At 40.8% G+C, this 16,955-nt stretch overlaps 1 long non-coding RNA gene and 1 pseudogene across 1 annotated transcript; one reads left to right on the forward strand and one right to left on the reverse strand.

Annotated features, from left to right (window-relative positions):
* LOC134759866 (uncharacterized) overlaps positions 1-11,983 on the reverse strand; it is a 30,851-nt pseudogene extending 18,868 nt beyond the window's left edge.
* Positions 11,984-14,286: 2,303 nt separating this feature from the next.
* Positions 14,287-15,143, forward strand: LOC129049525 (uncharacterized). Its single transcript, XR_010136697.1, has 3 exons — positions 14,287-14,404; positions 14,825-14,924; positions 15,049-15,143. It is a non-coding gene; the product is annotated as an uncharacterized LOC129049525 (long non-coding RNA).
* Positions 15,144-16,955: the final 1,812 nt, after the last annotated feature.

The raw sequence follows: 16,955 nt of genomic DNA on the forward strand, positions 1-16,955 counted from the left end.
CCGAAAACCCAGGTGAGCAAGAAGCACTGCATTTGTTTATTTTCTGTAAAGTCTCTCTATTCCTCTTACTGGTAGAAAGTTCAAAACTTTCATTCTTGGGTTCCTTGCCCCCTGGGATGGAAGGCCTAGGGTGCCTAGGTTGTATCTCTCCAAAGCACTAGAGGACCCCCTCGGGGCAGAGGCATCAGTCTACCTTGGGACACCCTCTGTCCTGGGCTACATGGACACTTCCTGTCTCCAGATGCTGTGGTTTCTGTACCACCTGTGGACTTCAAGAATCTCTGGCAAGGCTGGCCCCAGGAAGTGGAACACAGTATTATGGCTTTTTGGGTTTTGTCACTTCCCTAGAGGGGAAGTTTCCAAATAATAGAAAACCCTTCCTTCTCAGAACCTCACAGAGGTCTCTCTCTTTCCCAGGCTGAAAGAATCTCCCCTCTCATCCTTGTTGTTTTTCAAAGGCACATTCGCTCTGTTCCCCTTTAGGGAGCCATGATTCCTGAGGCAAGAAAGTGAAATGAATGGAGAGGGAAGTTTGTAGGAAGGAAAAGCACAATTTAATAGTGCAATAAATCAGCCTGCCATAATGATATCATGTCTGTAAATTGAGATTTTCCCTCTCAGAGGATTTTTGAAAATTTCACAGGAGAAAATTGAGTGAAATTGTTATTTTTCTACATAAAGAGCACAAGTGTGCATATGTGTACACATATAAAAGTATATGTACAAGCTATGTGTGTATGTATATGTAACATGTATACATACGTAGCTTGTACATATACTTGTATATGTGTATGTGTATACACATATGCACACATATAAAAGTGTATGTACAATGTATGTATGTGTGTGTATATATATAACATATGTATACCTACCTTGTACATATACTTGTATATTTACCTTGTATGTATACTTGTGTGTGTGTATATATATATAATGTATATATATATACACACAGATATATGTAGCTGTGAATGTGTGTGTATATGTGTGTGTCCATTACTGGATCATAAATCTCTATCAAATTATTAGAATTTACTTTGTCTTTTGCTCTTTTCACATTCTTAATCCTTTTATTTTTACTTTTTTATTTTTAATTGACAAAGATTGAATATATTTATCACATACAACATAATGTTTTGAAATATGCATACATTGTGGAATGGTTACATCAGGCTATTTACCATATGCATAACCTCATATACTTACCATTTTGTTTGTGTGTGGTGAGAAAACTTAAAATCTACTCTCTTAGCAATTTTCAAGTATACAATTCACTGTTATTAACTATAGTCACCATGTTGTACAATAGAGCTCTTGAACTTATTTCTCTTGTCCAACTGAAACTTTGTATCTTTTGACCAACATATTCCAATGCTCTTACCCACCCATGGCAACATCTATTCTACTCTCTGCTTCTGTGAGTTCCACTTCTTTAGATTCCACATATGAGAAATTGTGGCATTTACCTTTCTGTAGCTGACTTATTTCACTTAACATAATGTTCTCCAGGTTCATTCATGCTGTTACAAATGACTTTGCCTTCTGAATATAATTCTGAGTTCTATTATGTATAAAGACATAATAATATTTGGGAACATCATTAATTCCACCTGCCACCTCAACTTTCCTTCATCTATTCCAGTTTTCTTTTAAATTTTGACCAGTTACAAGTTTTGTTTTTATGTATGTATGTGTGTATTTATTATAAAATTGTTGTCCATATACAAATTGCCTTTGACAGAAAGCTCAGCCAGTAATGTTTGGTGCCTCCCTCAGTGATGTTTGCTATGCTGGGCACGATAGAGGCACGTGATGTGGGGGGCATGATTCTGGCCTAGGAGAGCTGTCTGTCAATTGTGATAAATGAGATAGACTCCTGAGGAGAACTCAGATGGAAAAATAAGTACAACTGACAGAAAAAAGTGAAAGCCAGGGTACGCATTAAACGAAATAAAAAAGGTTTGGAAGTAAAACTGGGTTGAGACGTGAGGAGTGGAGTTGCATTTTGGGTACCAGGGAACTTGAAGATCCCAGAAAATATGTCCTTGGAAATCCAAGAGTCTGTCTTGAAGCCTTTGATTGACTAACAGTTGAGAGCATTTTATTCAAACCTGCTTTTCTCAGAGAAACCCAAGAAGGCTGATTCAGCTGCTGGAATCTTTAGTATTAGAGAGGTAGAATTTCACCTCAGAAAGAGCAAGAAGCACTTAGATATAAGGAAAAAAATATTAATTTCATATTCAGGGACCTGAGTAAGCCAGTGCTTTGGAAAGAAGGGGTCAAAGGAGTTAAAGGAGCAATAGAAAAGGAGACCTCAAGTCACACCTGGAAGGAAGCTCAGATTATCTGCCTGGTCCTCTGACTTCGTAGTTCAGGAAATGGGCCCTAAGAGGGGAAGTGATGTATCCAAGGCACGTGGTTTGTTAGTAGTGAGCCAGGATCAGAACCCAGGTGAAAAAATACCTCTTCTGATCCTTTTGCAAAATATTTTCAACAAGGATTCCTAATTTTTGTCTTAAGGATGGTGAAGTCATTTCTTGGATTGTGGGGTGGAAAAACCTTACTACTTATTCAAGTGACAGCACTTAAGGACTCGAGTTTTATGGCAGTTTATTAAGCTTGAAAAGTAACAGCAAATAAGAACAATCAATCATTGCCTAGATTGTCTAAGTGACTCCAAGGAAAAAGGAAAAAGTTAAAAGAGCAAGCAGGATTGTGCTTAATTCATGCCATATTTTCAAAACCTTTCTCTGTTTTCTGGAATCTCTTAATGTTGTCTCATACATTTTTCTAGCTTTGGAGGAAAGCCAAGGCTTTTTTTCTAAAGATTGATTCTCTGTCACTGAGACTTCATTAAACCATATATTGAATTGCATTCCTGAATCCTCTCAGTTCTACTTTAACTGTTTAAAGTTATAGTTCCCCTTTTAAAGTCCAGTTCTTTTTAAAAAATGTTATTCTGAACTCTGACGTTGCCACTCAGGGCAAGCTTGATTCTAAATGAGCAGACCCTGGTAAATGCTTTTACTTTCTTTTGAGGGTGTGAACATAGCAATTAAATTATTGGAAAATTACTGTCAAGAAGGTCAAATATTTAGAGATAATGAAATAGCAGGATTTTAACATGAAAAATGTACCCTATGATATGCATTAAAATTCCCTGGTAATCATCTGTCAACTTGGTAGATTTTACTATTCACAAAAATTGTCTGTTCTTCATAAGTTAATAGAAACTTATGGCCTTTTCCACTAGTAAAGCAGTTGCAATTTTCTGCATATTAAGAGGCTGTTCTGGCTCTGCAGAAACAGAAAAGAATTGTTGGGATCAAAGCAATACTAGCAAATGTAGAGTTATTCTGATATAATTTCCAAAATTTAGCAATCCTGAAATCTTTGGATTTATTTAAATCAATACAGAGTTCTTGAGGTATTTAAATGCATTGTCTCAGCCAGATCCCCGAGTGTGGCTTTGAAGCTATAAAGGTTCTGGGGGAACAAAACTGAGAAGAGTCCAGTAATTTCAATGCACACGTAAGAGAGCTACACATCAAAATTAATAGGTACCTGAACAAGGTTTTTCTCGGCCTGGGGATCAGTAGTTCCTCCAACTAGCTGTGCAACATGGATGAACCTGCTGCTTAATCTTTCTGTACCTTAGCTCCTGCACTCATGAGATGGCAAGAATGAGCTTCCTTCATGTGGTTGTCGGCACTGGATGAGCTAAGGTAGGATGGGTAAAATAATTGGAATATGCAGGAGAAAAATAAGTGCTGAATGGACCTTATCACTATGTAGGATGATGTAGAGCAGCATCCTTCCTTCCTTAGGTATGCAGTTTCAGCATCTCTAGCTGAGAATACAACCAATTTCTCAAGTGTCTACTGGGGCTAAAATTAATTTAGTGGTAGTGGCTGGCATTTTTTATTTAAATGAATTGAAACAGAATAGAGAGAAAAATACCAGAGAGCATTATATATTCTAAATATTGTTTAGTACTACTTTTCAGTGCTACTTTTACATACATGTTTTAGGGATACTAGATTGAAATGAAAAAGTAATTTTTCTTCTGGTCACGCTCAAAATTTTGAAGTCACTGGATTATAAGGTACCTAAAGATTCCTCTTCTCTTGACTGGTCTAAAATTCTGTTAAAAAGCAGATGTTATGCACAGTAGAGGGCCCTGAAGATAAAACCAGAAGACTCTGATGGACCTGGTCCGTCCTTGTTGAAATAATTTCTCTGTACCCCAGTTTTATCTGGTGTAAAATGTGGATAATAGTACCTAGCCAGGCATGGTGGTTCACGTCCGTAATCTCAGAACTTTGGGAAGCTGAGGTGGGCGGATCACTTGAGGTCAGGAGTTCGAGACCAGCCTGGCCAACATGGTGAAATCCCATCTCTACTAAAAATACAAAAATTAGCTGGGCATAGTGACAGATGCCTGTATTCCCAGCCACTCAGGAGGCTGAGGCAGGAGAATCACTTGAACCCAGGAGGCAGAAGTTGAAGTGAGCCGAGATCGCTCTACTGCACTCCAGCCTAGGCAACAAGAGTGAAACTCCGTCTCAAAAAACAAACAAACACCCGAAACAAAACCAAAAACTGTACCTATCTTTCATAGGCCTGCCATAAGAACTAGATGAGGTAATGTACGTAAACTAGGTGTTATTTTGAAATATAAATTTTTAGCATGATTTTAATCATTCTGCAATTCTGAGCACAGAAAATTCTTTTGCTTTATGAATCTTGTTCCTGCTTTACCTCATTTCTTCCCTCTTGTCTTTCCTTTCGTCTGTCCCTCTGCCTGAAACACTGTTCCCACTTTTACTCATTTTATTCCTCCTTTGAGACTTAACTCAGGTGCCATCTCTCCCATGTCATCCCAAGTCTATATATCTCTTTTCACTTACCACACTTTAAAATAAAAGTCTGTGAATGTGCCTGACACTCTCATTAGACCATCATACTTCCCAACTTTATATTCATTGTTTAAATCCCAAAACTTTGTGAAGCATCTGCACCTAAGAGGAACTCTAAAATATTGGCTGAGCTGACCTGAACTAATCTCCTGCTTTCACATCTATTTCTTTCTCCACCTTCACTCTTGTTTTCCTACACCCCCTTTCAATATATTCACTTATCTTTCCTACCTCCTATCCCATTTCTAGCACATATATGGTATAAATAATAGCAAATTGAGCAGCAACAGTGTCCTCTTGGCCTCAAAATTGCAGCATCTCCAGGGGAGGCTATTATAAAAGTGGATTCAGAAAGGGAAAGCAGTAATTGTAGAAGAGATATAATGACGAGAAGAGAAAGGTGATAATGTTAAGTTACTGATAGGTTGTGACATTTAGCTGGGTGAAAATACATGAGTGTACAGAGGTAGGAGAACCAGGGGGATAGCTTGAGGCCTAGAGGTGATTAGCAGAAGGGACAGACTGGTCCAGCCCTCTGAGTCTTTTCCTCCATCTGCCCATTGCCCTGGGCAGGGACAAGGTTACTGGGATCAGCATGGTACCCAATTATGCTCCTTCCTCTACACTCTAGAAAGGGAGGTCCCGGCAGCTTGAAGACCCTCCGTCATTACCCAACCATCTTGACCTGAAAACTTCCGATTCTCAATCCCACATGTAAATAATTCACAAAGCAATTTCCAGGAGGCCATGATACTGCAACAAAGAAATCAATAAAGCCTGGGCACAGCAACAGACACTTTTTCAAACTCTGAGTCAGATCAGATGGTTACAGCAGTCTTCTGGCTGTTGAATGTTTTCCTTCCTGTCACTGCCAAGTTGCTGGGTTGATTTATTGGGAAATAGGTAACAGTCACCTTCGCACTGCTGTTAGCAGATTCCTTTGAGAGAACAGGTTACAAAAACATCTGGTTTGTCTCCCTTGCATTTATCTGTTTATTCATGCATGGAGATTTGTTCCAGGAGTAACAGAAGCATATAATTCTCAGAGTTTGAATAAATTGAAAATTGCTCCTGCTGAGATTTTGACAAGTTATTTTCCTGCTGGGGTTCACTCCAGACTTTCCCGTCTTTCCCAGAATATTTAAAGTGGCTTCTACTGTGTCAGATACACTGTAAACAATTTTCAATGTTATAGCTTCAAGGTAGGCTCAGTAGGCTTTTAAAAGCTCCAGGCCACCCAATTTGCTAGTTAGTGTATATTACCAATTACAATGCTTTGTCTGCCAACGCTTCTAAAAGCTGTTCTAAAAGGAAAGGAGTGCCTTTCCTCTTGAATGAACCTTCACTTGTCTTACAGATGACATAAGCTGAGAGCAAATGCCTTGCTGTCATTCAACTGGAGTCACACCTGTGCTCTTTCACATGCAAGTTACAAAGCATTTTCACATGTGTTGTCTTGTTTAACCCTCACAACATAGTAATACACCCTTGTGAGTGTATTATTGTCCCCGTTGTACAAAAGAATGAATGACACACCCAAGCAGTGGATTTACAAAGAGGCGAGGACAATGCCCAGGCACTCTGGCCTAAATCTAGTGCTCCCTTTACTATCTTGTAACCTGTGGCACGTTTCTGGTGGTCTTTCCAATACCCAGAATCAGTTTCTTTCATGTTCAGAGAACTCTAGTTTTGTTTTCCCTTCTAAATACCTGGCTCTGTGAGAGGAATTATGATTGGTTTAAGAGGAGAACAGCCATATTGGCTAGTTATCACTCTAGGAGTAGCTATGGTACCACAGTACAATTAAAGCCACTGCAACATAACTGAAGATCTTTTGAGGACTTCTCAGAGTGTATAAGAGAGAACATAATGAGAAAACCTTTTTTCTCCCCACCACCCATCTTGATGCCTGCTCGAGACATTGCCGTGTGATGCTTGGAACTGCAGCTGGCTATTTTGTGACCGTGTGTGGACGTTTCTGGCAAAAACAAGGCAGCCTTCTTAAAGGACAGAAAGTGTCTGCATCCATGATGGCATCAGTGAGTTTCCAAACCAACCACATCTACCTTTGGATTTCTTGTTAAGTAAACAAATATTTGTTTATGTTTTAAGTCATTTTAATCAGATGTTCTGTTACTTACATTTGATTACATCCTAACTGATGCACAGCTATTCTGCACCTGCTTTGCTCTTGAAACACTGATAAATAGGTTGTCTAACATTCTTGAAGCTAGGGCCATGGCTCCTAATGCAAGCAGGTGCTCTGACTTACCCTTAAGACCTTCCCTCTTTTGGAATAGCAATTGCCCTTAAAGAAAATATGTAACACTCTGTGCTAAGAGTTGTCTCAATCACCCTAGACCTTTTCCCTGTTCAACCCCACCTGCCTGGCTCTACCCTTCGCAATGCTCTCAGCCTCTCCAGATCAGTGTGTGTTACTCTTTATTTTCTACCTTCCCCTCCCCTTTCAGCGTTTGCCTCCTTCCTGGTCTACTACTGTTTGTTTATACCCTAAACCTTGGTCTTGCTCTGCTTTCTGACCTTCAGGCCCATTTGATTATGGCTTGGGACTTTGGTTATGATCATTTGATTGTTAGTTTATAACCCATTGCTTTGTTTTGATAGAAGAAGAGAGCTAACATTTATTGAGCATCTAGTGTGTGCTAAGTATTGATTTAGGAGTTTACCACATTTAATCCTTAAAATAAACCTGTGAAATAGGTTTTATCTCCATTTTCCCTTAGCAACAATCTCAGAATGTAGGTAAACTACCCATGATTGCACCTCTGGAATTAATAAAGCCAGAAGACTAACCCATTGACTTTGACACCAAAGATCCTGTCTTCCAACTAGGCCAGGACACAGTACATGAAGAATCCTTCAATCATTATTTTATCTTCCCTAATCTTGTGGTTGATTTTACCTAGACTATAGTTCTGACCATCAAATTCTCCATCTCAATCTAATAGTAGAAAAACATGGAAGTGTCACAAATGTACATCATGTGACTACCCTATCTCTGAAACATCTTGGATCCTGTCTGTGATACATTCAGGTAAAAGCAGTCTAATTTTGGTAAATCAGTATGCACTAATGAAGGAAAGTAGTGACTCTCTGGTAAAATCACTTGGCTGGGAGTCACCACTTGATTTTTGGTGTTAGCTGTTTGTTTAAAAATTACCAATCTTACAGGGCATGGTGGCTGACTCCTGTAATCCCAGCACTTTGGGAGGTCGAGATGGGCGGATCACCTGAGGTCAGGAGTTTGAGACCAGCCTGACCAACATGGAGACACCCTGTTTCTACTAAAAATACAAAATTAGCCAGGCATGGTGGCACATGCCTATAATCCCAGCTACTCGGGAGGCTGAGGCAGGAGAATCGCTTAGACCCAGGAGGTGGAGGTTGTGGTGAGCTGAGATAGTGCCATTGCACTCCAGCCTGGGCAACAAGAGCAAAACTCTGTCTAAAAAAAAAAAAGTCCCAATCTAGATTTACCTTAATGGAAGCATCAGTTTTGTGTTTCTTGGATATACAGGCCTATCTGGTAAAACATTTGATCTAAATTTGGAATAATTTGGAATATACATGTGTACAATAATATTCATCACATTTTTATTTATAATCAAAATTAGTCAGAATCTAAATGTTCAATAATAAAAGCTTGGCTAAATAAGATGTGGTATATTTAAAAAGGAAGGACTACCATATAGCTATTACATATTTTATTTAGGGAAATATTTTATGACACAGGAAAATATAATGAAGCATTAAATTAAAAAATAGGATTTTAAATTGCATACACTATAGGGCTTCACTTTTATAATGAATATACAGGTTTATGTGCACGGAATAAAAGTCTAGATGAAAACAGTACCAGGATGTTAATTGTGATAAGATGCTATTTATATTTTTTCTTTACATTTATATTTTCTAAATATTTTATAATGAATAGTTCTTTTATTAATCAAAGAAAATCATAATTCAAGAAAAAAGCAATTTATAAGTGAATTTGCATTAATGTTTCTTAAATAGCACACTTTGTATTGAATGCAGTTAAAAATGTGATTTCTAAAAAAACAAACATTTACACACAACTTTTCAACAGTATATCTATTGCTGCTATAGTTTGGATGTTTATCCCCTGCAAATCTCATGTGGAAGTTTGATCCTCAGTGTTGCAGTTGGGGCCTAATGGGAGGTGTTTGGGTGGTGGGGGTGGATCCCTCATGAATGCATGAATGCCCTGGGGTTGGGGAAGTGAATGAGTTCTCATTCTATTAGTTACTGAGTGATAGCTGGTTGTTAAAAAGAGCCTGGTGCTCCGGGCTCTGTCTTGCTGCTGCTTCTCTTGCCATGTGATCCCTGCACACAACAGCTCCCCTTTCCTTTTCTCCACCATCAGTAGAAACAGCCTGAGGTTCTCACCATGTGCAGATGCCCAATCTTGGACTTTCCAGCCATCAGAATTGTGAGCCAAATAAACCTTGTTTCTTTATAAATTATCCAGATTCAGGCATTCCTTTATAGCAACACAAATGGAATAAAACAAGTGCCTATAACAATGTGTAATTACCTCTTTAAAAATTAATAAATACTCATATTACAGTGAATGGGGAAAGAGCTCTCTCTCGTCGTGAATCCCCTGAGGTTTCTGCAGGGGAAGGCCCTACCTGTGGGCTTCTTCTGGGTCATTCCAAGTCAGCAAGAGAACTTGTGCTTGAGGTTCATCTTCAAACTACAATACAGTGCAGTTGGGCTATATCAAAAATAAGTAAATTAATGCACAGTATTATTTTAGATGATGGTAAATCTAGGGAAGGAGAATGAGTCTAGGGAGGATGATTTGATAGAAATTTGCTTGGTAAACGGGGTATGGTAGGTTGGCCACGTTTGACTGGATAATTGAGGAAACCTCTTTGGGGAGGTGACATGGTTGGTTACTAAGAAGTGAATTACAGGAAGATTTCATCCAGGTAAGGATCTTGAGGCAGAGTGTTGTGGGTGAGGGAATAGCAAATACAAAGTCTGTCAGACAGGAAAGACCTTGACACAGTCAATAAACAGAAAGCAGGCACTGGGCATATGGATGAAGCTTAGAGGGGAAGGGCAGGGTATGGCAAGAGGAGGGAAGCTTATCAATAGAGTTTGGGCAGTTAAATTATCAGGGACTGCCAGGCTCAGAGTCTCAAAAGAAATTAAGCCGTGCCAAAAAGAAATTAGACTCCCTAGAAATGACAGCTTTAATAAAATGAGAAAGTATAAATGTGAAATGATGTCTCACAGTCCTATGATGGGTGAGTTGTGTCTATGGTAAAAAAGAGCAAAGAAAAAGTCCATGAGCATTTTGGAGGCTGATAATGTTGTCTTGAAATGGTATTTAAGGAAAATTCAACCAGTGTGGCCTGGTAACCATGGCTGCAGTGACTATGATCATTCAGGCAAATGCAGGATTTCCTGATTTATCAGCAGAAACAAATCACCTACTCATAAACGTACGTGGCCATCATGGCTAAATCTTTTATTTTCAGGTGCTCTCATTGCTATTGAGGTTACACCTCACATTTTATGTTCCAAATTTAGGGTTTTCTGATTTTCAAAAGTAGCTTTCAATTTATTGCAGTAAGTTTTCAGTAGCTTTGTCTATGGACAAAGCCTAAGTGCTGTTTAGAAGAAACACATATTCATTAGTCTTGAAGAAAGTTTCCCAATCTAAAATACTTTAAGCTCTCCCTCTCCCCCTCCCTCTCCCCCCTCCCTCTCCCTCTCCCCTCCCCCTCCCCCTCCCCCTCCCTCTCCCTCATCTCCCCCCTTCTTTCTTCGGTCTCCCTCTGTTGCCGAGGCTGGATTGTACTGCCGTGATCTCAGCTTGCTGCAACCTCCCTGCCTCGGGCTCCTGTGATACTCCTGCCTCAGCCTGCCGAGTGCCTGGGATTGCAGGTGTGTGCCGCCACGCCTGACTGGTTTTTGTATTTTTGGTGGAGACGGGGTTTCGTCCTGTTGACCGGGCTGGTCTCCAGCTCCTGGCCTCGAGTGATCTGCCTGACTCAGCCTCCCGAGGTGCTAGGATTGCAGACGGAGTCTTGCTCAGTCAATGCTCAATGTTGCCCAGGCTGGAGTGCAGTGGCGTGATCTCGGCTGGCTACAACCTCCACCTCCCAGCCGCCTGCCTTGGCCTCCCAGAGTGCTAAGATTACAGCCTCTGCCCGGCCGCCACCCCTGTCTAGGAAGTGAGGAGCGTCTCTGCCTGGCCGCCCATCGTCTGGGATGTGAGGAGCCCTCCTGCCCGACCGCCCCGTCTGGGAAGTGAGGAGCACTTCTGCCCAGCTGCCCCATCTGGGAAGCGAGGAATGCCTCTGCCCAGCCACCATCCCATATAGGAAGTGAGAAGCCTCTCCGCCTGGCCGCCCATAGTCTGGGATGTGAGGAGCGCCTCTGCCTGGCTGCCTTGTCTGGGATGTGAGGAGCGCCTAGGCCCAGCCACCCTGTCTGGGAAGTGAGGAGCGCCTCTGTCCGGCCACCCCCTCTGGGAGGTGAGGAGCACCCCTGACCAGCTGCCACCCCGTCTGGGAGGAAGTGAGGAGCGCCTCTGCCCGGCTGCCCCTTCTGGGAAGTGAGGAGCGCCTCTGCCCGGCCGCCCCATCTGGGAGGTGAGGAGCTCCTCTGCCCGGCCGCTACCCCGTCTGGGAGGAAGTGAGGAGCGCCTCTGCCAGGCCGCCCCGTCTGGGAAGTGAGGAGCGCCTCTACCTGGCTGCCCCGTCTGGAAAGTGAGGAGCACCTCTGCCCGGCTGCCCCGTCTGGGAAGTGAGGAGTGCCTCTGCCCGGCCACCCCGTCTGGGAGGTGAGGAGCGCCTCTGCCCGGCCACCACCCCGTCTGGGAGGAAGTGAGGAGCGCCTCTGCCTGGCTGCCCCATCTGGGAAGTGAGGAGCGCCTCTACCTGGCAGCCCCTTCTGGGAAGTGAGGAGCGCCTCTGCCCGGCTGCCCCTTCTGGGAAGTGAGGATCGCCTGTACCCAGCTGCCCCGTCTGGGAGGTGAGGAGCACCTCTGCCCGGCCGCCCATCGTCTGGGATGTGAGGAGCGCCTCTGCCCCGCCACCCTGTCTGGGAGGTGTACCCAACAGCTCCAAAGAGAAAGCGACCATCGAGAATGGGCCATGATGACGATGGCGGTTTTGTTGAAAAGAAAAGGGGGAAATTCGGGGAAAAGAAAGAGAGATCAGATTGTTACTGTGTCTGTGTAGAAAGAAGTAGGCATAGGAGACTCCATTTTGTTCTGTACTATGAGAAATTCTTCTGCCTTGGGATGCTGTTGATCTATGGCCTTGCCCCCAGTCCTGTGCTCTCTGAAACATGTGCTGTGTCAACTCAGGGTTAAATGGATTAAGGGCGGTGCAAGATGTGCTTTGTTAAACAGATGCTTGAAGGCAGCATGCTCATTAAGAGTCATCACCACTCCCTAATCTCAAGTACCCAGGGACACAAACACTGCCTAGGAAAACCAGAGACCTTTGTTCATGTGTTTATCTGCTGACCTTCTCTCCACTATTATCCTATGACCCTGCCACATCCCCCTCTCCGAGAAACACCCAAGAATGACCAATAAATACTGAAAAAAAAAAAAAAAAAAGAGGAATGAAGTACTGATACATGCTACAACATGATGAACCTTGAAAACATTATGCTAAATGAAAGAAGCTAGTCATAAAAGGCCACAAATTATATGACTCTATTTATATAAAATGTCCAGAATAGGCAAATCCATAGAGACGAAAAGTAGATGTGTGGTTGTCAGGGGCTGAGGGGAATGGGGAGGTACTGCTCACAGATACACAGCTTTGTTTGGAGATGATGAAATTGTTCTGAAATTAGGTAGTGGTAATAGTTGTACAACTTTGTGAATATACTAAAAACCATTGATTGCATTGTGCACTGTTAACAGGTGAATTGTATGGTATGTAAATGATATGTATATAAAACTTTTTTTAAAAAAAGGGAAAAAAATAAAATAAAATACTTCAAGTATACGCTTGCTACTTCTGCTTTAAATCAGACAAGCCTCATGAGAAGGGACTGAAATTCAAATATCAACATGCTAGCAGTATGCTGAGATTCATCTCACAAATAATTCCCAGGGAAAGACTAAGTTTGAATCAATAAAAGTCAGTTGTTTGGATGCTACAGGTTTGAAAAAAATGCATTTGACCTCCAGAGCCAATGTGATTCAAACAGAAAAGTAAAATACAAACCTTTTGACTAAATCATATTGGTAAATATATACAAAAATGTAATGAGTAAGAAAAGGTAAAAGTAATTGGGAATATGTCACCTCATGGGATTTAAGTGGCCAACTGGCTCTTCCTTGGTGACATTTCTTGTCTTGTGCCTTTTGAAATTTCATTGTAACATCCTTGACATGGATGATATCATTGGCATAGATTAAATTTCTTCCAATCTTTTGAGTCTACTTGATCAGAGATTTAGCAGGAAGAACACAAATGTGATTGAAACTCTATTAAATCAATATTCAATGGAGTCTTCCTACTAAATATGTGTGAGGCCTTATAAGTTTGGTCAGTTGTTTAATACCTTGTAAGAAAGACCTTCCTTTCCTGCTAAGATAGATAGTTTCCAGAAGTTAATTCCATTATATTATGGCTATTCATGTAGCAAACTCACTGCTACCTCTGTGATTTTAAAAAAGAACATCTTAAAATTGTCTTCGATACTTATCCAGTTAGGTTTCATGAATCATCAAGGTGGGGGATGTCTGGATAACCTCAAGTGTTTTGAATTTCCATTTTCTTTACTTAGGCTAGATTTTTATGCATTGGTTTTTCACTGACAACATTTTTATGGTTTTAAACACTGTAATTAGAAGTCCAAAAAGTTATTTTAATGAGTTGGCTAAAAATTTATGCCCTTAAAGCCAGGAAATCCCAAATGTGTCCATGTTGTGCATGTTGTATTTCAGATTAGTAGTTTAGGCTTCTAAATTTGTTTTCTCATTATGGGGTATATAAATGAGGAAATTTTCACATAGGTTTCTTGTTTTGTTTTGCTTTTAGCATTTAACGTGTTTGAATTGTCTCTTAACTACCTTGTCTTAAAATAACTCTGGATGTTTGGACAGGTGGTTACACTCTGTTAATCACACAAAGAAAGTTGAAGCTATTTTAAAGCAAGTCATTCCCACTATGGTAACACTGTTGAAGCCTTCTGCAATACAGAAGGCTTCTACTTCTGTTTTATCAACCCGGCCTTTCTCTAAAAGTGTCCTCATAGTATCTGTGTAGAGTTGATGCAATATCTTTAAATAGTTCTAGACTTCTTGTGATGTCACCATCTGGAACTTGGATCTTCTTCACAGGCAAAGAATTAGCCCTCACTGCTCCTGTCTTCTGAGGTTTATTTAATATCCACAATTATATCATTTTGTGCTAAGCACCAACATAAAGCAAGTTCAGGAAAGCATGGTGTTTCAGGTTTGTAAGGAATTTTTAAGACTTTTTTATTTTTTTGAGACAGAGTCTCGCTCTGTCACCCAGGCTGGAGTGCAGTGGCGTGATCTCGCCTCACTGCAACCTCCACCTCCCGGGTTCAAGCAATTCTCCTGTCTCAGTCTCCCGAGTAGCTGGGACTAACTACAGGCGTGTGCCACCACGCCTGGCTAATTTTTGTATTTTTAGTAGAGACGGGGTTTCACCATGTTGGCCAGGCTGGTCTCGAACTCCTGGCCTCAGCCTCCCAAAGTGCTAGGATTATAGGCATGAGCCATCAAGCCTGGCCAAGGCAATTTTTAAGAACCTTTTAATTTTGAAATAATTATAGTTTTGAGGAAGTTGCAAAAATAGTACAGAGAGGTCCAAGGTCATTTATTTTAACTACTCACCTTGCCCTGAAAGACTTTACACATTTAAAACTGAAGAAATTCAGTTCTGAAGATTTACCCATCAGGATCCGAAGAATACAGGCACCCAAATCAAAGGACCAGCTTACTAGCAAGTAAGGAGGTGAAGAAGGGAAGAACAATGACCCAACAAGTAATATCCTCATTCAAAATGACTTTGATTAAAGGAACGTGTAATGGGATGAATACTTATAAACTTGCAGACTTCTTTAATTCCAGAATTATGATGGAAGAGGTGTTTATACAACCACCTGGGCTTTGAAATCAGTGCTTCAAATTCTGGCTCTGCTGATTACTGTAAAATCCTGAGATGGTAATTGATCTTTCTGTGTCTTTGTTTCTTCTTCTGTGGAAGAGCAATAATAATATCTTTCCTGGACAGTTGTGACAAGAATTAAAATTGTTTAATATGCATAAAGAAGACAGTTTGCATAGTATTCAAGCAAGTGCTCACTATATTAAAGATATTGTCGTTACTCTTTCACTTCTGAAAATTCAAATACAGCCAATTCTTGCTATTTGTAGTAGTTTATTCTATAAAGTCACTATGAACACTGAATTAGCAAGTATTTAACTATTACTCCAAGAGGAAATATGGGGTTAATTTCCTACAAACCACTGTTCACAACATATTTTTGTCAAACAATGTCTAACCTTGTTTTATATATGTTTCTGTATAAAGATATTGCATGCATTCATTAACACTGAACTCATGGCTAACAGCACTATAGCTCAGGTCAGGACAAAGCTTATCTAATAAGTATATTTTCTCTAATGCAATCTTCTTAGGAACACCAGCCAGCACTTGAACAATATGCTTGGAGGCCATTTTAAACAGTGAAATAACCAAGAAAAAGCAAAAAAATAAAAAAATTTTAAAAAGTGAAAAATGTTGCACTAAATAGACTGCAGAATGCACACTTGTTTGCAGTATGAGAGTACAAGAAGGTGGAGCATGGCTTTATTCAACCTTAGCTGGGAACTTGTGCAATGGGGCACTAAAAGCTTTCTCCATTCTGTAAAGATGTGTATCCAAAAATGACTGTGAAAGTGCTGCAAGTATGGGTTTGGGGGTTACGAATACATTTTAGTGGACAGGCAAATTCACAAATATGAAATCTGTGAATAACTGTGATCTACTGTAGTAGTTTTTGTGCCAGCCTGAATAAATTCTTGTGTTGACTCCTGAAAACATAAGTGAACTTGATCAAAGTGTAACGTTTTGAGACTGGTTTTTATGTGTGTCTTGTAGAATCAAGACCTGACCATGTTTCTGCTCCTACCCTCCCGCTCCTTTCACTTAAGTTCTCCTGTGGACTCATGTGCCTGGTTCAGGTCCCTGAACACGGCAGGGTCCCTTGTGACTTTGGGCTCTTCTCCATAGGGTTCTCACTGTCTATGATGGGACAGTGCAGAGCCACTAAGCCTGCAGGCTCTGGAATCCCACAGCCTGGGTGTGACACTCAGCTCAGCCACTTACAAAACATGTGACCTGGAGCAAGTCCTGTAACCTCTCTGGCTACAGTTTCTTCTTCTATAAAATTGTGATAATAACGTCATTTACCTCAGAAGATGTTTTGAAAATTAAGGAGATTATGTCTTCAAAACACTTCCTACAATGCCTGGCACATAGAATCATTCTGTGTTTTTCTGCCTGGTCAGATTCTATTTGAAGCCTCAATGTCAATTCCTTGGTGAACACATTGCTAACTCCCCAGGCACAACTAGTCATTTTCCCCTATGCTTTTGAATCACTTTAGTTCATAACAATCACAGCACTTGAGGAAATGCTGCATTGCTGACAACCTCCTTCCCTGTGCAACTGTGAGTTTCCTGATGGATCTTCTCTTTTTTTCTTTTTCTCTTTCTTTCTTTTCCTTTCTTTCTTTCTTTATTATTTATTTATTTATTTTCTATTTTTTTGGTTTATTATTATTATACCTTAAGTTTTAGGGTACATGTGCACAATGTGCAGGTTAGTTACATATGTATACATGTGCCATGCTGGTGCACTGCACCCACTAACTCGTCATCTAGCATTAGATATATCTCCCAATGCTATCCCTCCCCCCTCCCCCCACCCCACAACGGTCCCCAGAGTGTGATGTCCCCCTTCCTGTGTCCAT

The sequence above is a fragment of the Pongo abelii genome, chromosome 14 (assembly GCF_028885655.2).
Source record: "Pongo abelii isolate AG06213 chromosome 14, NHGRI_mPonAbe1-v2.0_pri, whole genome shotgun sequence".
NCBI lineage: Eukaryota > Metazoa > Chordata > Mammalia > Primates > Hominidae > Pongo > Pongo abelii.